The following is a 23,899-nucleotide window of genomic DNA, read 5'->3' as shown; positions in this document are numbered from 1 at the left end:
TGGGAATACCAGACTACCTGACCTGCCTTTTGAGAAACCTGTATGCAGGTCAGGAAGTATAAAAAAGGGGACTTAGTTCTAACTCGGATAAGATGGTTTTGGGGGTACAAGTCGACCATATTTTCGGTTTGCTGACTTTCTGAATAAAGTCGTTATTCCTGCCCCAGCAACTTGTCTCTCAATTATTGGCCTGTTGTGTGGAGAGCAGTAGAAGCTTAGAATGTGAACTAAATGAACAATGCGGTTTTCATCAATTTTTAAAGATGTATTGCTCTTTTTGGCCACATGATTCAAAGAGCGGACTCAATGGAAAAGACCCTGATGCTGGGAAGGATTGCAGGCAGGAGAAGAGGGCTACAGAGGATGAGATGGTTGGATGGCATTACCCAGTCAATGAACACAAGTTTGAGAAAACCCTGGGAGATAGTGAAGGACAGGGAAGCCTGGTGTGCTGCAGTTCATGGAGTTGCAAAGAGTCAGATTCAACTTAGCAACTGATCAATGAAAATTGCTTTTTTTAAAGCAATGGTTAGTAAACTTTGTCAATTTCAAAATGAAAAAAAAAGGTACTGATGTAAGTTATCACATACCTTAATCCTCCAGTCTCAGACTGTAGGTTTTGACCTTGTGTCTCTGGAACTGAGCCATGTGGAGTTTGGCCTTCCAGCTGAATGAGGAACAAACAGGAAAATTTGTTATACAGGATGTCACTGTAAAATGGCACGTTTTCCCCAGGGATAGTTTTGTATTTCTTATTTTAGTTTGCAGTACAGAGAGAAATCCAGAAAAATCTCTTGTTTTCTTAAGATGCTTAAATTATTCTAATGGGAGGAAAGGTTCTGCATCCAATTACCGCCCTTCAGGAACTGTTTGGAGACCGAGGTTCCCAATCCCTGAATTGCCAGGAGCAGGACAGGCAAGAACCTGCTGACAAAAACATTTATTTATTTATTGCAGTTGAAAATATGTGGGTTATTTTCAAATACCTTTTGGTTTTGATTTCTCACATAGTTTCATAGTAATAAGAGAACAGGCCCTGTATGATTTCAACACTCTATTTAGACCATGAAACTTTTGCACCTTGTTTTACGTCATGTTCCAGTGTCTCCTGGTTAATAGTCTATGGGAAGTTGAATAAAATTTGTATCCTGCTGTTGTGTGAAAATTGTATAATTGGTTCACAATTCTTTTCAGGTCTACTATATCCTACTTTCCTGTCCATTCTATTAATTTTTGAGAGTTTAATATTGAGATTCCAACTAAAAATCTTAATTTGTCTACTTAAAAAATTGTAATATATAGTGGAACTGTCTCTAACTATTTTCAAAGCCTCATGTAAATGTGTTGTACTTTCGTCATTTCAAAAAATGTTAAAAAGGAAAATAAAATCTTTATTGAAACTTTTCTACTTGTTAGGAGGAAAGATCCTAGTTTCCAACATACTGGTCTACAAAGTTATAAGCTTTTGCCTTACAAGTGCAACGGGGTGACACAGCGACCTGGGAAGGCCGGCCGCCTCTGCGGGCATGGCGACGTGGAGCCCCGCCGCAGCCTTGCCTCTGGTCCGCGGAACCCGGCAGCTTCCTCTTCTCCACTGCGCCCAGTGCATGTTTTCCTCGCATCCGGAGGCGGAGCGCAAAGTGACCCAAATCCTCAAAATTTCCAGGAGGCTATGGGGGAATGTATAAAATTCAAATTAAATGGGAAGAATTTAAGGAGAAGAGAACTGTCCAGCAGCCAACAGGCACTAAAAGAAGAAATCAAAGGTATGCACAGAATGCAGATTTTTAAATCTGTCCCCAAACACTGGCCATACCCTGGCTGCTTAGATGTTGTTGCTAAAACACTGGATGAATGTTACTAACTAACAGAGGCTTCCCTTGTGGCTCAGGTGGTAAAGAATCCGCCTGCAATGCGGGAGACCTGGGTTAGATCCCTGGCTTGGGAAGATCCCACGCAGAAGGGAAAGACTACCCACTCCAGAATTATGGTCTGGAGAATTCCATGGACTGTACAGACCATGGGGTCGCAGAGTCGGACACGACTGAGCGACTTTCACTACTACCACCGTTCTTTCCTCAACATATGACAAAAAGTGTATTTTGTTCATAGACATTTCCATATTGTAATTATAGAAGAATATGCTATCTATATAGATTATAAAGGCAACAGATTAGAAAAAACAGGCTGTAATTTACGAGGTATCACAGGATTGTTACGGGGCTCCCCTGGTGGCTCAGAGGTTAAAGCGTCTGCCTGCAATGCTGGAGACCAGGATTCGATCCCTGGGTCGGTAAGATCCCCTGGAGAAGGAAGTGGCAACTCACTCCGGTATTCTTGTCTGGAGAATCCCATGGAGGGAGGAGCCTAGTAGGCTACAGTCCGTGCGATCGCAGAGTCGGACACGACTGAGCTACTTCACTTTCACAGGACTGTTAAGCACCTCCCTGCCCCTTGCCCCGCCTTGCTCTCGCTCTGTACACTTGGACGCTCCTCGCCCCGCCCCGCCCCTTGCCTGCAGCGATCCGCCCAGCCCCCGCCCCCGAAGCTCCGCCTCGTTTTCCGCGCGTGCGCTGTTTCCTGCGGAAGCGGAAGGCCGAGAGAGTAGGTCGTCAGGCGGCCCTTGAGTTTTTTTCTCTTAGTGTAAACGTGTGCTGCGCGCTTAGCCGTCCAACCGGCTCTCGCCACGCCCATCTTCAGGGTCCCGCTGGTTCGGTCGACAGCCCGGTTTCCGGAGAAGCCGCGTCCTCTCCCCGGTCCTGGGATTCTGGAGAGCCCGGCCGGCCCCCGAGACCCCCTTTCTCCCACCCTCTGCCCTCGCGTCTCCTCAGGCCAATCGTTCTGTCCCGCAGGCCTCCCTTCCTGGTCAGTCCCTTTTCCTCACCCCTGGGCTGGACGTGTGACACCCAGTGTTTTTCCGTCACAAGTCCGTCTCGTTGGCAAATGTGCTCTTTTGATAGGCGGGCGTTTCATTTACTCATCATTTCTGTAGATACGTGGGCGAGGGGGATCAGAAGCAGCAGTGACTGAGAGGGAAAGGCAAACTCAGAAGTGGAAAACAATGAGAGAACCGACGGAGTGGCCCAGGGTGGCTGAGGCACTTGCAAAGGGATGGTAAAATGAAATAGATTTAGCCCTCCCTTAAAGTAGCGGGTGGGTGAAAGAGAAATGGACAAAGGCGTTGGATCGCCAGGAATTGGAGACAAGGAGACAGGGGCCCTGCGTCTGCGGTAGGAGGGCTGACAGGGGTGATCCTAGGAGAGAAACAGGGCTAGATGTTGACTAGAAGAGAAGAGAAGGAAGTAAGCCTAGACACCTGGAGTGCCCCAGAGTGGGAGTATAACAGGGAGAGAAGGGGTGTGACAAGAAGGCAGAGAGGGAGCAGAGTTGGAGAAAGAGACCTATGTATAGATATTTAGGACAATTAGAAGGGTGGGGGTGGGGAAAGCAGCAAGAGGAGAAACAAGTTGGAGAGGGGGGCAGGACAGGTGTGAGGGAACAAATAGGAGGGCAGAAACAGCATCCCACCCGAGGCAGTGGACACCAAAGGACTGTTCCACATAGTGAGGTCTTCCTGTTTTTGTGGTTGTGGCAAACGAAGGGGGAATGTTGATTCTAAGCCTTAAGCAGCCTGTTTTCCACTTGCAAGATCAACTTCTAAAAACTTGTATTGTCTGAGGAAAAAGCTGGGAAGAGGAGGAAAAAAGGAAAGTAAACAGGAAAATCTTTCTCAGATAAAATCATATTCTCAGTTGATTCTCAGTCTGTCCTTCCTGAAATCCCTACTTTGGACTTACTAGTCATGTCTGACTCTGAAGTATCCTTCCTGACACCTGTACATGCACACTCACCAGGGAACTTCCCTCAGGGCCTGTCATCTCCACTTAGATTCCATCTCCCCATGACCCAGTGGCCTGGACCTTGTGTGGAGGGCACCATCCTGTGGGCAGGGCTTCACACCCACAGGTTTGAGAAGGGGTCTCAGTGCTGTTGGGCAGCAGGGATTGCCTCGGGTCCCTCTGGATGTGCAGTCTGCTCTCTGTCAATCAGGATTGAGAAACTGTGCAAGGAAGTCAGGTATTAACATGCACTGCTGCTGCTGCTGCTAAGGCGCTTCAGTCGTGTCCAACTCTGTGCGACCCCATAGCGGCAGCTCACCAGGCTCCCCCATCCCAGAGATTCTCCAGGCAAGAACACTGGAGTGGGTTGCCATTTCCTTCTCCAATGCATGAAGAGAAAAGTGAAAGTGAAGTCGCTCAGTCCTGTCCGACTCTTAGCGACCCCCATGGACTGCAGCCTACCAGGCTCCTCCGTCCATGGGATTTTCCAGGCAAGAGTACTGGAGTGGGGTGCCATTGCCTTCTCCGATTAACATGTACAGTACCTGGTAAAATCTGGAAGTAGACCTAAAAAGGGAAATTTGTTCTAAGGTAATTGAAGCTAAGTGAGTGAGGCACTGACTTCAAAATCTTGATTGGAAATAGGATGGAAAGTTCAGAATCAGATATCAGTGATAAAGGGTGTGCTATTCCATCATCTGTTTGAAACTGTGACATGAATCTAAATCTGAGAGTTGGAAATTCACTTTCATTGCCTTCATTTTCCAGATTTTGTCTTTTCACTGTGTTCATTTTGTGGTTTGGCATAGAGATGTTTTTACTTTTGATGCAGGTGAGGTTTCCTCTTCATTGTTTAACCCATAGATTCACCATTTGTTATGGCAACTGTCTTTTTTCCACTGGATTTTCTTAGCATCCTTGTCATTAGATTTTAAATATATGCAAATAGTTATTTCTGAGCATTCTTTTCTGTTCCCTTGGTGTATAAATCCATTTTTATACCAGTACTACACCATCTTGATTATATTGTGATATAGCTTGAAATTTTAAAAAGGGTGGCCTTCATCTTTCTTCTTCCTGTTAACAGAAGGCTTCCTGTGTGCTGTTTTGGATCTGTCAGGAATTCTCTGTTCCTTATTAATTCCTGATTCAGGAATTAAGAGGAGAGGCAAACCTCTTCCGGGGGCTGAGGAATCCAGTCATTTCCTTCGTTAGTTTTTCTATGCAGTGATAAGTACCCTCTTCCTTTTTATGAATCATATGGTAAAAGTGATTATTTACAACCCTCTCTCTTTCATATGGATGACCTCATGTTTCCTTGTAAGTTTTGATTTTATCTCTGCTGAAAATAGTTATCTTGTAAGACAGTATAAATACCTACACAATGTTGAATAAAACACCTTTGCTCCATCAGAGCTTTGGCTCTGTGTCTCACTTGCTCTCTTTCTCTCTCTCAGGCTATTTCTTTGGAGCGCAGAGGCTCTCTGCATTCACTTTCCTGTCTGGGCTTCTAAGACCCTCTCGAGAAGGCGTGCTGCGCCTTCAGCCCATCGAGAGGGCTCCTGAGGCCTCCATGAACAGAGCAAGCCCCGTGTCAGGGACTTTGTTGGCTTTCTGTGTAAACCAAGGAATATCAGCCTCTTTCTCTCTCCTTTACTTTCTTATCGGTCAACTCTGGACCACCAGGTTCTGGTCCATTAAAGGACCTCAACATCTTTCTACTTATTGAAGAGTATTTTTGCAGTTTGTGGTCCCTTGAGATTCTCTATGACTTCTGGCAAGTTTTTTTCTATTTATGCAAACACTTTTATTGTAATTTTCATAATGAATTCATTAAATCTGTGGAACACTTTGGGTAACTTGGAAATTTAAAGGAGTACTGAGATTTCCAGTCCATGACTACTAGATCTATTTATTTTAGATTTCTTTCAGAAGTGGTTAAGTAGTTTTCAGTGTATATGGTTCACCTCCTTGGTGAATTATTCCTAAATATTTCATCCATTTTTAATATAATAGTAAATAAAATTGTTATGTGATTTTCTTTTGACATTGTTCATTGTGTATAGAAATGCAACTGATTTGCATGTTAACTTTTGTATCCTGCCATTTTGCTAAAATTGTTATTTGATGTGGCAGGGATTTTTTTTGTGTCTGTGTGGAGTCTTTACAGTTTATACATAAAAGACCTTGTCCTCTAGGAAAGAAGATAACTTTCTAAGTTTTCACTTTGGGAAGCTTTGATTTCTTTTTCTTGTCTAATTGCTCTGGTTAGGGGTTTCAGTCCTTTGCTGAACATTGGTGCAGAGTGCACATCCTTCCCTTCTTCCTGATCTCAGAGGAAAAGTTTTCAGTCTTTCACCATTGAGAACAATGTTAGGTGTGCTTTTTTCATACAGGGTATATTTTACTTTGAGATACTTTATCTTTTCTAGTTTGTATATATATATTTAAAGGTTGTTGAATTTTGTAAGATGCTTTTTTTCTGTATCAATTGAGGTGGTCATCTGTTGTTTTTTCCCTTTATTCTGTTAAAGTGATGTATAAATTGATTTTTGTTTGTTGAGTCCTCTTTGTTTTATATGAATAAAATTCACTTGGTCATGAATTCAGATCTTTTTAATGTAGTGTTGAAGTTGGTTTGCTGGTGTTTTATTAAGGATTTTGCATCAATATTCATCAGGGAGTATTGGATTTTACTTTTTAGTTCTTTGATCTTTTTTGGGTCAGTTTCAGAATCATGTTGGCTCTGTTCAGTGAGTTTGTCAGTGTTGCATCTTCAACTCTTTGTAATATTTTTGGCAGGATTAGAGGTACTTCTTTTGTAAAGGTTTAGTATAATTTCACAGATGGCATCTGATCCTAGGTTTTTCTTAGTTTGAGGATTTTAATTACTGCTTGAATCTTTCTAGTTATAATTTGGTTCACATTTTTATTTGCTTTATGATTAAGGACTAGATAGTATGTTTCTACAAATTTACCTGTTTATTTTATGATATGTAATTTGTAGATATTATTACTTAGAAATTTTTTATTGAAGTATGTTGATTTACAATGTTCAGTTAATTTTGGGTATAGAGCAAAGTGATTCAGTTTTATTTATACATATTCTTTGACACATCCTTTTCCCTTATAGGCTATTACAAACTAAGAAGTATAGTTTCCTGTGCTGTGTAGTAGGTCCTTGTTGGGTATCTGTTTTATACCTAGGAGTGTGTCTGTATTAATCCCAAATCCTGATTTATCCCTCCTACCTTCTGCTTTGGTCACTTCTGTGTTTGTTTTCTATGTTTCTGGGTCTGTTTCTGTTTCATATGTAAGTTCAATTGGATCTTTTTTTTTTAATTTCACATATAAGTGATAATTTGTCTTTGTCTGGCTTATTCACTTAGTATGATAATCTCTAATTCCATTCATGTAGCTGCAAATGGCATTCTTTCTTTCTTTCTTTTTTTAATGCAGAAGTTAATATTTCATTTGGGCTTCCCTGATAGCTCAGTTGGTAAAGAACCTGCCTGCAATGCAGGAGACCTAGATTTGATCCTTGGGTTGGGAAGATCCCCTGGAGAAGGGAAAGGCTACCCATTCCAGTATTCTGTAAAGTCTGTGGGATCACAAAGAGTTGGACACGACTGATATTCTTGTATATATGTACATCTTCTTTATCCTTTCCTCTGTTGCTGGGCATTTAGATTGTTTCCATGCCTTGCCTATTGTAAATAGTGCTGCAGTGAACATTAGGGTGCATTTTCTTTTTGAATTATGGTTTTCTTCAGATGAATGCCCAGGAGTGGGTTTGCAGGATCTAAATCTTTCTTATTTAACTCTTTTGTTCCACCAAAGCTGGATTTAGTTTGTTCTCTTTCTCCTTCCTTGAGATGTGAAAATAGTTTCCTGATTGGACTACTTTTTCCTTTTTGTGGTAACCATTTAGCCATGTGTGTGTGTGCGTGCTCTATCTTGTCTGACTCTTTGCATCCCATGGACTGTAGCCCATCCAGCTCTTCTGTTCATTGGATTTTCCAAGAAAGAATACTTAAGTGAGTCATCATTTCCTTCTCCAGGGGATCTTCCCAACCCAGGGATCAAACCTGAATCTCCTGGGTCTCCTGCATTGGCAAGCATGTTGTTTACCACTGAACCACCTGAGAAGTTTCTTAGCCATGTAGACTTCTCTTTTATTATGTGCTTCACTCAGTTCAGTTCAGTTGCTCAGTTGTGTCTGACTCTTTGTGACCCCATGAACCACAGCATGCCAGTCCTCCCTGTCCATCACCAAGTCCCAGAGTCTACCCAGACCCATGTCCATCGAGTTGGTGATGCCATCCAACCATCTCATCCTCTGTCGTCCCCGTCTCCTCCTGCCCTCAATCTTTCCCAGCATCAGGGTCTTTTCATTGAGTCAGCTCTTTGCATGAGGTGGCCAAAGTACTGGAGTTTCAGCTTCAACATCAGTCCTTGCAATGAACACCCAGGACTGATCTCCTTTAGGATGGACTGGTTGGATCTCCTTGCAGTCCAAGGGACTCTCAAGAGTCTTCTCCAACACCACAGTTCAAAAGCACCAATTCTTCGGTGCTCAGCTTTCTTTATAGTCCAAATCTCACATCCGTACATGACCACTGGAAAACCATAGCCTTGACTAGACGGACCTTTGTTGCCAAAGTAATGTCTCTGCTTTTTAATATGTTTCACTGCATGTTATAAATTTTGGAATGTTGTACTTTGAGTTTCATGGAGATGTTCAAAACTTTTCTTGATTTCTTTGAGCCGTAAGTGTCATTGCTTAGCTTCTTGACTTAAAGTATTCAAACACTTTCAGTCATTGCTATTTCTGTCATTATCATGATTGATGATTTTGATTTTTCTTTAAAGCCATTGCTGAACTTTGTCATCTCTGAAGCCACCACTCAGAGTGTAACTCATTTAGGTATTGAATATCTCTCAATGTGTAGAGCATAGTATCTGACACTTCAGCATAGACAAACTTTTGTTATTAACTATTTTTCATGGATTCTTCACAAAGTGAAAAATACAAATTTATTGGAAGATGTAAAAATCTTTTATGAAAATATATAAGAATTTAAAGGACACAATGTGTGTTAGTCTCTCTGCTTAGTTGTGTTCAACTCTTTGTTACCTCATGGACTGTAGCCCACCAGTTCCTCTGTCCATGAAATTCTCCGGGCAAGAATATTGGAATGGGTAGCCATTCCCTTCTCCAGGAGATCTTCCTGACCCAGGGATTGGACCCAGGTCTCCTGTACTGCAGGCAGATTCTTTACCTTCTGAGCCACCAGGGACGCCCTCCAAATACCTTAACACAACTCTTTCAGAACATATCTGAATCAATCCTTACCTCTCTCATCATCTTTTCAGTTTTTATGAAGATAAGAACTCTTCTCATGATCCATTGGTGAAATATATTCTCATTTCAGGGATGGTTAACCTTCAAGGATGTGGTGATCGAATTCTCTCAGGAGAAGTGGGAATGCCTGGACCCTGTTCAGAGGGCCTTGTACAGGGACATGATGCTGGAGACCTAGAAGAACCTGCTCTCCCTGGGTGAGGATAGCTCCTCTTTGGACATTGGGATCTCCTCTTGAGTATTTTGCATTTTTCCCTATGTGTCTCTTGGGAGGCCTATTTTCCTCACATGATCTTAGAGCCCTGTTGACACAGACATGATGTGGCATCGCGAATTTAAAATGACCCTTTCTTCCAATGATCTGCCCATTTAATGTTACATCAGAGGTTTTCCCAGAGCTTCAGTTCAGTTCAGTTCAGTCGCTCAGTAGTGTCTGACTCTTTGTGACCCCTTGTATTGCAGCACGCCAGGCCTCCCTGTCCATCACCAACTCCTGGAGTTCACTCAAACTCACGTCCATCGAGTCAGTGATGCCATCCAGCCATCTCATCCTCTGTCATCCCCTTCTCCTCCTGCCCCCAATCCCTCCCAGCATCAGAGCTTAATTAACTGAATGCCAAACTTTAAAAGATACCCAATTTTCTGTTTTCTGTCCTTTACTTTTGACTCAGTATTTCTTGGAAGGGTGTTAGATACATATATTACATTCTTCCCTGTGTATTTAGAAGGAGGCAAAGCAGTGGAAGAATTTGTCGAATATTTTTCCAGACCCACCTATACTGTTCTCACTCCTCAGCTGAACAAAGAGCTGTGATTTTGGAAAAACCATAGCACTTTACATTTTTTTGTTCTGATAAGCACGATTTTCTATTTCTGATCTAAACATCATCTCCATATTGGAGCAAGAGAAAGAGCCTAGTACTGTGATGAGTGGTATGAAAATAGCAAACAAAACAAAACAAAAACCCCAAACGGACGGGAATGTATCAAAAGTGTGAACAGAGGTGAGATATCAGGGCAGAGAGGAAAGCACAACATTAATAGTGGTTGGAAACCTCTTCTTATGGTACATAGAGGTGAACGATGTCAGATTCATGATCTCTGAAGAGGAAGATATAGCTTTGGAACCAGGGACCAGGCTTGATCACTCAAGAGCTTTTGTGTAGCAGAGTTTTACTAAAGTATGACATGGGACAGAGAAAGCTTCAGACATAGACATCAGAAGGGAGACAGAGAATGCCCCCCCCACCCCCCCACCCCCCGCTAGTCTTAGCAAGGGAGCTATATGCTTTTTCAGTTGGTTATTACAGTAAGTCAAAGAATGTCTCAAGGTTGTAAAGGTCTTATCAGACCCTTGCCCAGAATTTACATTTTAAGATGACAGGATTGGCCAGAAGGTTCTCAAGAAGGAGAGACATATCCTCAAGCAGGATACATTGTTGTTATATAATCCTTAGTACAGAGTTTAAGCTGAGTTGCTTTGTTGTGTGACCAGCTCTGAGCTTAAAGAAAAATCCTTTTATGTGACTAAGACTAAGGAATGTAGAAAAAAAAAGTTCGTCCTTTTCTCCTCCTTGAGAACCCCAGACCCCTATTTCCTCCTCAAGAGCTCCAGACCCCTCTTTCCTCCTTGGGGACCCCAGATTTCTTATCAATCTACCTAGGAATTGACTCTCTCATCCCCCTCTTTTATTTTAGGAGCATTATGTTGCCAAGAGAAAGGGGTGTTGTTTTCATAACGTAACTACTTCCTGCTGTTGAGGGGCATTGTGCCTAAATTGTTGAGGCAGCTTATTTTCCTAATTCTCATATTGAGAGTCTCTGATCCAGGGGCCCCAAGTAATAGTTGGAGGAGGCTGTGGCACTTGTAGGAGCCTGAACAACCATTTGTAACTTAAAAGCTTTCAGAGGGCTAGAAACAAATCCAGCTATACAGTTTCAGATGCAGGGGAACAAACAGTAAAAACAGAACAATTAAGATTATTACTATTAAGATAGTTTTCCACCATGGGCTAGTTGACGTTTCCTACAGTGACTGAGGTGACTGAGGCTTCAGGAGTATCTGTAGCCTGAATCATCTTGTTCATGTGTTTAGTAAAGTGAGTAACATTAGTGTTTATATCTGGTATATGTGTACAACATAGGGTTTGAATAATGGCACAAGTTCCTTCTTGTGCAGCACTTAGAATATCTAAGGCCAATCTGTTTTTGTAAAACCACCTTTCTAATTTGTATTTGTTCAGCATTAAGGGCTGAAATAGCTTTTTGAAAATCTTGTAAAGCCTGTTGAGTAAAGTTAGTCAGAGCATCAACTCGTAGTATAATGTCTGTAGTTCCCAGAAAGGGAATGAATATTGTAGCCAAATAATCATACCACTGAAATACAGACTTTGCCTAGCAAGTTTTAAGGTGTGGAAGATTAGCAGTCTTCTCTGAAAGCTCTGAAAATATGAAGCCATGAGTAAAAGCTAGACTTAGGAGGCATCTCCCTATCCAGTCAGGGTGAAGCCACACCCATAGGTGAGAGCCACCCATAGATAATATCCAGTAGGTCCTGTTTGGAGCAAGCCAGCGTGACTGAGGGATCCAGTCCCAGTCAGTGCCTGACCAGGCAAAAGAAGGACCTGAACTGGGATTGACAAACACAGAAATGATTACATTGTATATTTTTTTGAGGCAAAAATCCCAATTGTTTCCAGCCATTATAATTAAGTTGTTGGCTAACTTCTGGTGATGGCTCTATCTGTTCCCGGCATATGGGGGCTTTAGATAGTAGGCATCCTTTTTCAAGACTTAGCCATATGACCTCATCCCATATTTGATAAACATCAGGTTGAAAACCATCAGATCTAGACCCATTTACCTTCTTATATGAAGCAAACTAGTCATTAAATCAAGTTAAAATATAATCAAAATGAAAAGTCACATTATGTCCATAGTTAAGGTACGATGTGTTATATCAGTCCATCTTAGGGTTGCTAGATGTCATCAGATTTGCAGAGTTGAAGAAAGCCCTTTCCTTGAAGCAAAGAAACCCACCATGTGAAGCCTTCAGTTGATGAGGAGGTTGAAAAGCTGAAAGTTGAGTCACATAGTTAATTCTAAGGCTTCAGGATCTATGAGAATATCTGTGCACAAAAACGGTCTGCTGTGGAGACAATCCCTTTTTTTTTTTGTGGACATGAAAGCCATGGGTTAATCTTTAAACCAACTGTCTTGTGTTTTCTGAGTTAGCTTATGCAGATGTCCCTCAATAATGTCGTTAGCCTTTTCAACCTTTCCTGAAGATTGGGGTCTCAAGGAACAGTGTAAGTGATATCCTATTCCTAGAGCTTTTGACACCCCTTGAGTTACAGCAGCTTTAAAGATGGAGCCATTGTCACTCTGAACATTGGAGTTTAAGATCCCACTTAAAGCATGAGAAGTCAGTACAGTAAGATTTCGTCTATTCCACTGCCTTTGATGTGTAAATAGGTGAGGGTCATTGAGCTTGATAACGATAGGAACAGTATTTTATGCTTGACCTACAGTTTTTTCATCAGCCCACACTCTAGGATTTACATTTTGTTCAATTAAAAAGAGTTAGTTCCATGGTTCTGAAAACAGAGACTTCAACCTTATTCAGTATATCCCTCCCTGGAAGGGGTGAGGGAGACTCTGGCACGATTAGAAACTTGTGAGAAAATAGTAGAGTCCCAGTTGCAGCTTAAAGGATGACTGAAATAATAGCATTTGGTTTGTCCAGGCAGTCCCATTATGGTAGTGGATCAAGAGGAAAGCAGATCAGGGGCTTCATTGAGCACAGAGAAAGTTGCCCCAGTGTCCAAAAGAAAATCGACTGATTGGCTCCACAGTTATTAATATCCGGGGTTCCTCAGGTGTAATTAGGATGGGAGCTTGTGTGGGGACCCCTGGGCACCTTCAGTCCCGTTTGTCCTGAGAGTCTGACCCCTGGGACCTATGCCTCATAGTGCAGTCTCTTCTCCAATGTGGTCCTTTGTGGACTGGACAGGGAGTCAGAGGCGGCTTAGATGTTAGAGGGCAATCCCACTTGAGAAGCCTCTCCTTCCCACAGTAATAACAAGCCTATCCCTTTTCACCTGGGTCCCTCGGGCATTTTTCTCAGGCTGTTTCAGAGCAGGTCTCACAGCCATTGTTGGGGCTTCAGTCTTTTGCTTGGTTCTTTTTTGCCTTCTATTTTCCTCGTCAAGTTCTCTACCATAATATACTGTCTGCGCCAGCTGCAATGGTTTTTCTAAAGACTGATTTGGTCTGAACACCTGTTTTAGTAGCTTACAGTGGATATCTGGAGCTGAAAAAGTGAGAAATCTATCTTTTAAGATCATTCCTCCCTCTGCGCTTTCAGGATCAATGTCAGTAAACTTGCAGAGAGCTTCCTGTAGTCTATCTGGGAATTTACCTGGAGCTTCTTTCCCCCCTTTTCTATGTCAGCCAACTTAGCATAGTTTAAAGTTTTAGTATGTGCTTGCTTCAGTCCTTCAAGAATACATCCAGCAAAGTGGCTCTGTTACGGGAACTGCTTGGCTCCTAGTAGGGAGGAGGGCTATTTCATGTTCCCTCTTTCCCCTTGTCTCACGTTCAAGCCATTCATCTCATAGTGTAAAGTAGGTCCTGTAAAGCCTCCTATGTACTTCTTGGATCCTCTAAATAGTCTTGACCACAGTTGGGACTGTTTGGAATTCTGCCGAGACTGAGGCAACCCCTCCTGGAAGAATGCCCTGACTCTCAGCCTATTCAGTTGGGAGTCCCAGATACAGGGGCAAAGTAAGAGGACAGGAGGGAGCTGAAGGTTTCACACCCAAATCTGCACCCTTAGGACACAAGTCTGGCATGTCTCGCAGAGAGATAAGGAGCAGCACGTATGGCATTTCTGGAACCGTTACCTCAGGTCGGAACTTGAGCCCACATGGCTGGGACTCGAGCCTGGGTATTGGTTGGGGTTGATACTGCCTGACCCATTTCAGACCCAAACCAGAGATGATGTCTCTAACTCCTGTTCTATTCAAAATTTTACCCTTAAGTCAGAATCTACCACACTATTTGGTCAAGATTTGCACTTACGATTTTAGATGCTATCCCTTCCAAGGGAGTCTTCCAACCGATTGTTAGTGCCCAAAAGTTGCCACAAAGAAACGGCACAAAGACTTCTCCAATGGTGTCGATGACGAGCTGGAGGTAGTTTAGCTATAAGTTGGGAATAAAAGGTCAACACTTGTAAAGCTTAGAGGGAGGGTATAAAAGCAATCTTCTGGGATGAACAGAAGAAACATAGCAGAAATGAGCAAGAACAGAAAAACCTCAGAGTCAAAGCAGACAATATAATTCTGTCTTGGACTTACTGTTGGACATGTATAAGAATACAGGATTGATCTGCCAGTCACAAATAAGCAGACAACAGCGAGTGTTTTCCTCAGCATACCTGGCTCAGTGTCTCAGGGACCTCTTTAGGACCAAGACGTGACTCTAAACCTTTTTTTTTTTTTACCTTATCACTGCCCCATCTGCGTCACCAGCTGAAACTATTTACCATAGACTGTGACTCGAACCCAGCCAAAACCCAGTTTGGGACTTGAATCCACATGGCTGGGACTGGACCCAAACCCAGCCAAAACCCTGCTTTGGACTTGATCCCAGCCAAAACCCTGCTTAAGACTTCAGCCCACGTGGTGGGGACTTGATCCCAGCTGAAACCCACAGCACTGGTTTCAGGATCTAATAAAGCTCAGGTTCTTGATGTCTTATCACAGAAAGAATTCAGTGACAGACAAAGTGATAGGTAAGAAATGGATTTATTCAGATACAGAAAGAAGCACACTCCACAGAGTGTGGGCCATTGCAGAGGGCAAATATAGCCAGTGAAATTTGGTATGGTTATTATAGGCTAGGTAATTTCATATGCTAATGAGTGGGAGGATGATTCAAACTATTTTTGGGAAGGGGTGGAGATTTTCAGGATTTGGGCCACCCTTTGGTCTTTTAACAGTGGGTGGAACTGTCATGGCACCTCTGGGTGTGTCATTTCACTTGCTAATTGAGGATTAAGGTCTAGTCTTTTCTGCCTTGGTCCCATTTGATTCTAATGGGTTTATGTTGTGACCTTGGGCTATGTCATCCTTTGACATAGTTGTGCCCTGCTGCTTTGCCTCCTGTTACACTTCTACCCATTTCTCTTGTTTTCTACAGAAAACTTAAAGGAGTGGTTCTTGGAACTGCTAGCTCCCATCTATAAAAGAGAAAAAAGCTGCATCCACAGCTGTGGCTTTTTTCTATCAGAAATGTCCCTCCCTCTTCTAGATGGGGGTGTAGACAGACTTTCCACCAAAGCTTTCCTTCTGTGGTTGGACTTGGTCTGCTCCTTACTGACGTAGGTACCTTGCTCATCCCTTCTGGTTATATCACCTAGGTGGGGTGGAGATGCACTAGGGGTAGACCTGATGGCATCCCAAATTGAGTTCTAGTTTCTTACCACCAAGGCATTGTTTGATTTGCCCTTTTCCTCTGATGCCCCGCTGGGGTGGAGCAGAGTAGCTTTCCCAGAATGTTCCCCAAGCTAGGAATACTAGAGGAAGCATCCATCTTATGTGTGCCTTTGCACATTCCTGAGTACTGTCCTGACCACAATAGAAGTGTTGAGTTATCAAGGGATGAACAAAAAACCCAAGGTGTCTCTTCTGAGTGTCACCACACTAGTATATGTAATAGCAAAAGGGTTGGCCAGCAAGGAGAAAGTGGTTTTTGTCTTTAGCTACTAGGGCCAATCCTTCCAGTTCATTTCCACAGATTCCACAAAAGGAATACCTAAGGAGGGTTGAGACAGAAGCCACTGGAGAGTTTTTTTCTGGTCTGCTAACAGCTAGCACCACCAAAGGAAGAAGCCCACTGTACTTTTAATCTGGGATTCTAAACATATGCTCTTTAAAACTTCATGCTTGCTAGCAGTACGTCCATCCATAAGTTCGGAGACACAACTGTGACAAAGACTCATTTTCAGATGACTAGCCCCTGAGGCAGGCAGGCAAGAGAGTGACTGCTAGCTTGAGGGACATTCCTGGAGTTAGGGCTCCGCCTCGATCCCAAACGTGCTCTTGTAACTTTTGGCTCCTAGCAAGGCTAGGCGCTTCCATACTTGGGGTCTAAGTAAAAGTCCATAGTAACAGCATGGATCTATTTCTGCTTTATTGGCTATGCCAAAGCCTTTGACTGTGCGGATCACAATAACCTGGAAAATTCTAAAAGAGATGGGAATACCAGACCACCTGGCCCGCCTCTTGAGAAACCTGTATGCAGGTCAAGAAGCAACAGTTAGATCTGGACATGGAACAACAGAGAGTTTCCAAACAGGAAAAGGAGTGTGTCAAGGCTGTGTATTGTCACCCTGCTTATTTAACTTACATGCAGAATACATCATGAGTAACGCTGGGCTGGATGAAGCACAAGCTGGAATCAAGATTGCTGGTAGAAATATTAATAACCTCAGATATGCAGATGATACCACCCTTGTGGCAGAAAGTGAAGAAGAACTAAAGAGCCTCTTCCTCTTGATAAAAGTGAAAGAGGAGAGTGAAAAAGTTAGCTTAACAATTTTCAGAAAACTAAGATCATGGCATCTGGTCCCATCACTTCGTGGCAAATAGATGGGGAAACAGTGGAAACAGTGGCTGATTTTATTTTGGGGGGCTCCAAAATCACTGCAGATGGTGACTGCAGCCATGAAATTAAAAGATGTTTACTCCTTGGAAGGAAAAGTTATGACCAACCTAGACAGCATATGAAAAAGCAATGACGTTACTTTGCCAACAAAGTTCCATCTAGTCAAAGGTATGGTTTCTCTAGTACTCATATATGGATGTGAGAGTTGGGCTATAAAGAAAGCTGAGCGCCAAAGAATTGATTGTTTTGAACTGTAGTGTTGGAGAGGACTCTTGGACTGCAAGGGGATCCAAGCAGTCCATCCTAAAGGAAATCAGTCCTGAATATTCATTGGAAGGACTGATGCAGAAGCTGAAACTCCAATACTTAGGCAACCTGATGCAAAGAGCTGACTCGTTTGAAAAGACCCTGATGCTGGGAAAGATGGAGGGCAGAAGGAGAAGGGGACGACAGAGGATGAGATGGTTAGATGGCATCACTGACTCAATGGACATGAGTTTGGGTAAACTCTGGGAGTTGGTGATGAACAGGGGGGCCTGGCATGCCGCAGTCCATGGCGTCGCAAAGAGTCAGACACGACTGAGCGACTGAATGAAACTGAACAGCATGGATCACAAGTCCCTTGAAAGTTTATAATCTGACAGATTCGGTTAGGAGTTCTAATTTCCCACGCAATTATTAAATGGTCAAAGGGATCAGGAAAAGGTGACCAAGAAAGGAAAGTTCGGTCCACACACTTTACCCATTTCCGGCCATTCCCCTCGCAGGGACGTTCTGTGTCTCTTGGCATTGGTAGGTTGGTATAAACCCCCGACAAGGCTCCCCTTTTGGGGGCTGCCTTCAGTCATTACGAGGCACTGCAAAACCACAGAGCGGGCTCATCACTTGCTTCGCACAGGGCGTGTCATTCATTCACACAAGCACACCATAGAGTTAGTAAAGTAAATCAGAAAACGTGTATACTGAGAAGCAGAGAGGCTAGAGCTCTGAGCATTCTTACCTTGTCCTGAAGATCCGGGACGAGCCCCCACGATGATAACTTACGGTGAACGATGTCAGATTCGTGATCTCTGAAGAAGATTTAGCTTCAGGACCAGGGACCAGGCTTGAACATGCAAGAGCTTTTGTGTAGCAGATATGAAAGGGGACAGAGGAAGCTTCTGGCATAGACATCAGAAGGGGGCAGAGAGTGTCCCCATCACTAGTCTTAGTAAGGGAGCTATATACTTTTTCAATTGGTTATTACAGTAAGGCAAAAGAATGTCTCAAGGTTGTAAAGGTCTTACCAGACCCACTCCTACAATTTACATTTCAAGATGACAGGATTAGTCACAAGGTTCTCAAGAAGGAGAAACATGTCCTCAAGCAGGATACATTGTTGTTATATAATCTTAGTATAGAGTTTAAACTGAGTTGTTTTGTTGTGTTGTGTAATCCTCAGCTCTGGGCTTAAAGAAGAAAACATTTGTCCTTTTGTCCTTCTTGAGAATTCCAGACCCCTATCTATCCTCCTCGAGAGCCCCAGACCCCTTTCTCCTCCTTGGGTACCCTGGACTTATCAACCTACCTAGGAATTGACTCTCTCAGATCTTTGGCAAAAGAGAAGTTTGTTTATTAAACTCTCAGAGGAAAGTTAACTTTTCCCCGAGTTATCAGTCTGTCCTTCAACATGTATCATGTATTCTTTCACCCTCCAGTGGTGCTGCAGCTCCATCAGACACAAAGGCAAGGTTTTTATCCACAACACTCGCTATCTCCCTGCTGTGAGCTGGTTGTTCTTGAGTTTGAGGAGCATGACGTGGGCTGCCTTACTGGGCTGCCTTGCCCCCTCTTCTTTTTGGGGGCTTGGATCTATTGGCTACGCAATTCTTGATCCATATAGATCAGAGCTGATGCCCCTAGTGTCTGACCCCTGATCCTGTGCTGCTTTCATCACAGTTGTCATATTTGGAAGATAGAATCGGAAAATGGGAAAATACTGGCTGCTCTTTAATTTTATCTGGCACCTCAGAACCTGTATGGAACTGTCTCAGTCCCTGTCTGCCTCTTGAGATCCCTCAGCCATTTCTGCGTTCTCCTTTTGCTGCCATACATGTCAGGGTGTGTGGAATAGTCTGGTGGAATGGATCCTCTGTGCCTGTTACTTAGGAAAACTATAAGGACAGCAGTCCAGCAAAGGGAGAATGTGTAAATCTTTCAGGCTCTTAGCTTGGCATCTCTGGGTGGACCAAATAGTTTCATCTCAAGGTCTTATGATATGAGACCTCCCACATCTTGTAGTTTTCTGCTCTTGTACTGGTCTATCTAGTCTGGGAGTGTAGACTCTTCCTGACTTTGCTTTCTCCTTAGTTTGTATAATTTTTCCTTTTAAATTTGACTTTCAAGTATGTGGTTCTAGAGTCTGAAGTCATGTCCACTTTCTTTGCTGTGGTAATCCGCCTGTGTTTAAGGGGCAGCTCCTCATGGACTCTCTGTAGTGTGGGTTTACTGGATAAGAGAAAATTTTTAAAGGAGAATACTTTCCCTTATTGGTTGTAATATTTTCCTGCTGCATACAGAATTACCGCTTGAAGCTACTAAGTATAGTGGTCAGCGTGTTCTGTGATATGAGAAAGCATCTGAAGACCTTGATCTGTACATCTTTTTATGGCTTTGATTGATGTCAGAAAAGCCTGCGTGAAGGGCACTGTGATAGTGTTGTTCACGTGTACTATCACCATGCCCTCTGAGCCTCACCAAGAGGTGTAGGAACTTCTCCTGACAAGGGTATTGTCCAGGTTCACGCCCTCATATTTGTGAGGCTGTTGACTAAACTGTTGCTGATGCTGCATGCTTGTCACCTGGGTGCTATTGATCATTCTGCCTCCACACTTAATTTTGTAGTAACTTAATGACAGAGCTTTTGTAGTGGAGTGATAACTTCAATGATGAACCATCATTTGTTTTTTTTTCAAGGCATTGCTACTTTCCTTTTTTTATATTTTTATGCATTATAAATGAATGTCTTATTTTTATCATTAAGTTTCTATTTTATGTTACTCTTTGTGTTTTATTTGCATTACAGTAGGATGGTTGGTTGAGAAAGCGCCCACACCCCTATGGTGGAATTGGTGATCAGTACTTTTTAGAGTTCTTTATGTATTCTTGATGTTAAGCTATTATTGAATATATGCTTGGCAAATATTTTGTATTATAGTGTACATTATTTTTTCACTCTGCTGAGGATGGATTAGTGCACAATACTTGATAATTAGGATGTGTCCTGTTTATCTTTTTATTTTGTTGGCATGAGCTTTTGTTGTTGTATCTGATAAATCATTGGTGAGTCCACTGTCAAGAATCATTTTTTGTTCATTTACTTATAGGAGCTTTATACACTAACGACTGGGGTTTAGGTCTTTGAAGCATTTTGAGTTAATTTTTGTGTATAGTGTATAATAATGCTCCCACTAAATTCTATATGTGAATATCCAGTTTTCACAACACCTTTGTTCCATAGATTGCCCTTCCCCCTTTACTTGCTCTGGACACTATTGTGGAACATCATGTGACCTTACACACAAAAGTATTTTTCTGAATCTGTTGTGTTCCTCAGGTGTCTGTCTTTATATCGGTACCATACTGCTTTGATTAGTGTAGTGTTGGAATCAGTTTTGAAATAAAGAAATGTGAGATGTCTGACTTTCCTTTCTAGTTTGTGTTTGCTGTTCATTGTCTTCTGTGATTCCATAGGAATTGTAGGATTGATTCATCTGTTTCTTAAGCAGAGTTTGGATTTCACTAGGGATTGTTTTGAATCTTTTGTTAACTTTGACTAGTATTGACATCTTGACAATATCAGCCTCACAGTATCTCTGAAGCATGGGGTGTTACATTTATTTGTGTCTTCTCTAATATTTTGCAGAAGTCATTAGTTTGCAGTATAAAAATTCTTCCCTTCTTGTATAATGTTATGATGAAGTATTCTTTTTTAATTTTCTTGTCAATTGAATTACTTTGATTGTTCATTTTTAAAGTTTAGAAACCCAATTGGGTTTGGATGTTGATATTGTATCTTGTAATTGCTTTGAAGTCTTTCATTATTTCTATATATATATATATTTTTTACTTGTTAATGTTGCAAAACGCCTATTATGGGTATGTCATCTTGTAGGACATATTTAGAAAGATATTTTGTTTCATAAAAACAGTCCTATTGCATTTTTTTCCTATGGTATATATATTATAGTTCTAAATAGCAACATATTATTAGATAAACTCATTTTGGGTTCTTTAGTATTACAATATATTGTGTGTTCATTAGCATTTATTTATGTACAGTAAGTATGCAGAATATATCTATAGTAGAATACATTTTTCTCCTCAATTATGAGACTGCACTATGTTTACTGTTAATTGGTACATGCTTTGAAGTCATGGTGGAAAAATTGCATTTTTGTGTGAGCTGACATGTTTTATTAGTATACGTGTTTTTGTCATAGGCTGTTTGCAAGTATTCTTCCCTAAAATCAATTTGAATTATCTTTTACAGCTCTTTTTTTTTTTTTAAGTAAACAAGCTTATTGCTCTAATGTTTCTCAGAATTTTAAGATCATATTTGGAAAGTTTCAAAATTATTTAAAAATGAAAAATATTACATAGTTGGGAAACGTTTTATAACTGTGATAGATGTATTACTTTTGGTGTAATAGACACCGAGACACTTATTGATGAATTTTAGTGAACAGATTCTTTATGTCTTGTAGATCTATCTATCTGATACATGTGGTCAACCAATTACAACCCAAAGCAGACAGTGATACAGGAGAAGTATTCCAAACAGCAATCTTGGGAAGACCTAAAAGTCATGAAATCAAACATTTTTACCTCAGAGAACTCCAGGAAGACATGTATGACTTTGAGTATCATTGGAGAAGTGGTGGAAGAAATAACAAAGGAACGCGTATAACTCATGACAGAAATCTCACTGATGGCAGAGGTCAACAATGTAGAAAGGATGTGGAAATCAAGCCCTTTGTAAATAGGCTTGGATTTAACATGCAGGATAAACTTCAGATATTTCAAACTGACGGGATAATTTCTGAATGTAATAAAGTTACAAGGTAGTCAACAGTAGTTTGTCACCTTCACCATTTCAAAGAATATCTCCTGGTGTCCAAACTAACCTTTCTAATATATTTGGGAATGATTATTTGCATTCTTCATTACTGACACAAGATCCAACAGCATACCAGGAAAGAGCTTCCAAGTATATTGAGTGTAGGAAAACCGTTAGTCATGTCTCAGCTCTCAGGAATCATCAGATAATTTATTCAGATGAGATATTACATAAGTGTGACATATGTGTCAAGGTCTTCAGTACAAATTCACACCTTGCAGTTCATCAGAGAATTATAAGGGAGAGCACTTTACAAATGTGATGAGTGTGGCAAGGTCTTCAGTCATAAAACAACCCTTGCAAATAATCAAAGAATTCATACTGGAGAGAAACCTTTCAAATGTAATGAGTGTGGCAGAAGCTTTAATCACTCCTCAAATCTCTCTGCTGCTGCTACTGCTGTTAATTCACTTCAGTCGTGTCCGATTATCTGCGACCCCACAGACAGCAGCCCACCAGGCTCTCCCATCCCTGAGATTCTCCAGGCAAGAACACTGGAGTGGGTTGCCATGTCCTCCATTGCATGAAAGTGAAAAGTGAAAGTGAAGTTGCTCAGTCATGTCCTACCTGTCCCTGGGATTCTCCAGGCAAGAACACTGGAGTGGGTTGCCATGTCCTTCTCCAGTGCCTGAAAGTGAAAAGTGAAAGTGAAGTAGCTCAGTCATGTCCCACTCTTAGCGACCCCATGGACTGCAGCCCACCATGCTCCTCCATCCATGGGATTTTCCAGGTAAGAGTACTGAAACAAATCTCTTTAGACACCAGATAATTCATATAGGATGTAAATTATATAAATGTAATGTATGTGGCAGTGTCTTTAGTCGAAAGCCAAACCTCAGAGTTTATCAAGAGAGTTCACAGTGGAGTAAAGCGAAGAAAAGTGGGAGAAGGTTATAACTGTAACTTTTGTGATAAGCTGTTTAGTTACAGTTCATACCTTTTAATTCATTAGAGAATCTGAAAGGGTAACAGGCAGGAAGGCCAGGGGTCTCCAAATGGAGGAACTAGGCTGCAAGTGTCAGATATTTTTATCTCCTTTAAGGGGCAGGAGGAAACAAACTGGGTTTGCAAACGGAGGAAATAGGCTGCAAGTGTCAGATATTTTTATCTCCTTTAAGCGGCAGGAGGAAACAAACTAGTGATATTTTTTTCCTTCTGTATATAAATGTAAAAGGAGGTTTCTCTTAAAATACTGTGTTGCCACAATGACACCTGGTTTCTCCTGAAGTTAACTATTCTCAAACCTTGAGTTAACCAATGCATTTTTCTCATGGAAATGTTTGTCTTAAGCTATGTTAATGTACAATTGCACTCATCTCACATGCTAGTAAAGTAATGCTCAAAATTCTCCAAGCCAGGCTTCAGCAATACGTGAACCGTGAACTTCCTGACGTTCAAGCTGGTTTTAGAAAAGGCAGAGGAACCAGTGATCAAATTGCCAACATCTGCTGGATCATGGAAAAAGCAAGAGAGTTCCAGAAAAACATCTATTTCTGCTTTATTGACTATGCCAAAGCCTTTGACTGTGTGGATCACAATAAACTGTGGAAAATTCTGAAAGAGATGGGAATACCAGACCACCTGATCTGCCTCTTGATAAACCTGTATGCAGGTCAGGAAGCAACAGTTAGAACTGGATATGGAACAACAGACTGGTTCCAAATAGGAAAAGGAGTACGTCAAGGCTGTATATTGTCACCCTGCTTATTTAACTTATATGCAGAGTACATCATGAGAAACGCTGGACTGGAAGAAACACAAGCTGGAATCAAGACTGTCGGGAGAAATATCAATAACCTCAGATATGCAGATGACACCACCCTTATGGTGGAAAGTGAAGAGGAACCAAAAAGCCTCTTGATGAAA

General features: G+C 41.8%; 1 protein-coding gene, 2 long non-coding RNA genes and 1 pseudogene across 3 annotated transcripts in view; 3 read left to right on the top strand and 1 right to left on the bottom strand.

Moving 5' to 3' along the window:
• The window catches only part of LOC123327520 (zinc finger protein 665), a 392,317-nt gene that overhangs the window by 224,317 nt on the left and 144,101 nt on the right, over positions 1 to 23,899 (top strand). The window lies entirely within an intron of this gene.
• On the top strand, positions 1,381 to 1,952 carry LOC123330297 (annotated as a pseudogene).
• LOC123465122 lies at positions 2,596 to 21,994 on the top strand. Its single transcript, XR_006640209.1, has 3 exons — positions 2,596 to 2,865; positions 9,275 to 9,401; positions 21,621 to 21,994. It is a non-coding gene; the product is annotated as an uncharacterized LOC123465122 (long non-coding RNA).
• Positions 11,214 to 18,003, bottom strand: LOC123330307. Its single transcript, XR_006546138.2, has 3 exons — positions 17,876 to 18,003; positions 14,287 to 14,409; positions 11,214 to 12,279 (listed from the first exon to the last, which is right to left on the bottom strand). It is a non-coding gene; the product is annotated as an uncharacterized LOC123330307 (long non-coding RNA).

The sequence above is a fragment of the Bubalus bubalis genome, chromosome 18, assembly GCF_019923935.1.
Source record: "Bubalus bubalis isolate 160015118507 breed Murrah chromosome 18, NDDB_SH_1, whole genome shotgun sequence".
NCBI classification, from domain to species: Eukaryota; Metazoa; Chordata; class Mammalia; order Artiodactyla; family Bovidae; genus Bubalus; species Bubalus bubalis.
The sequence above is the reverse complement of the archived record's forward strand: the minus strand, read 5'-3'. Positions and strand labels throughout refer to the sequence as shown.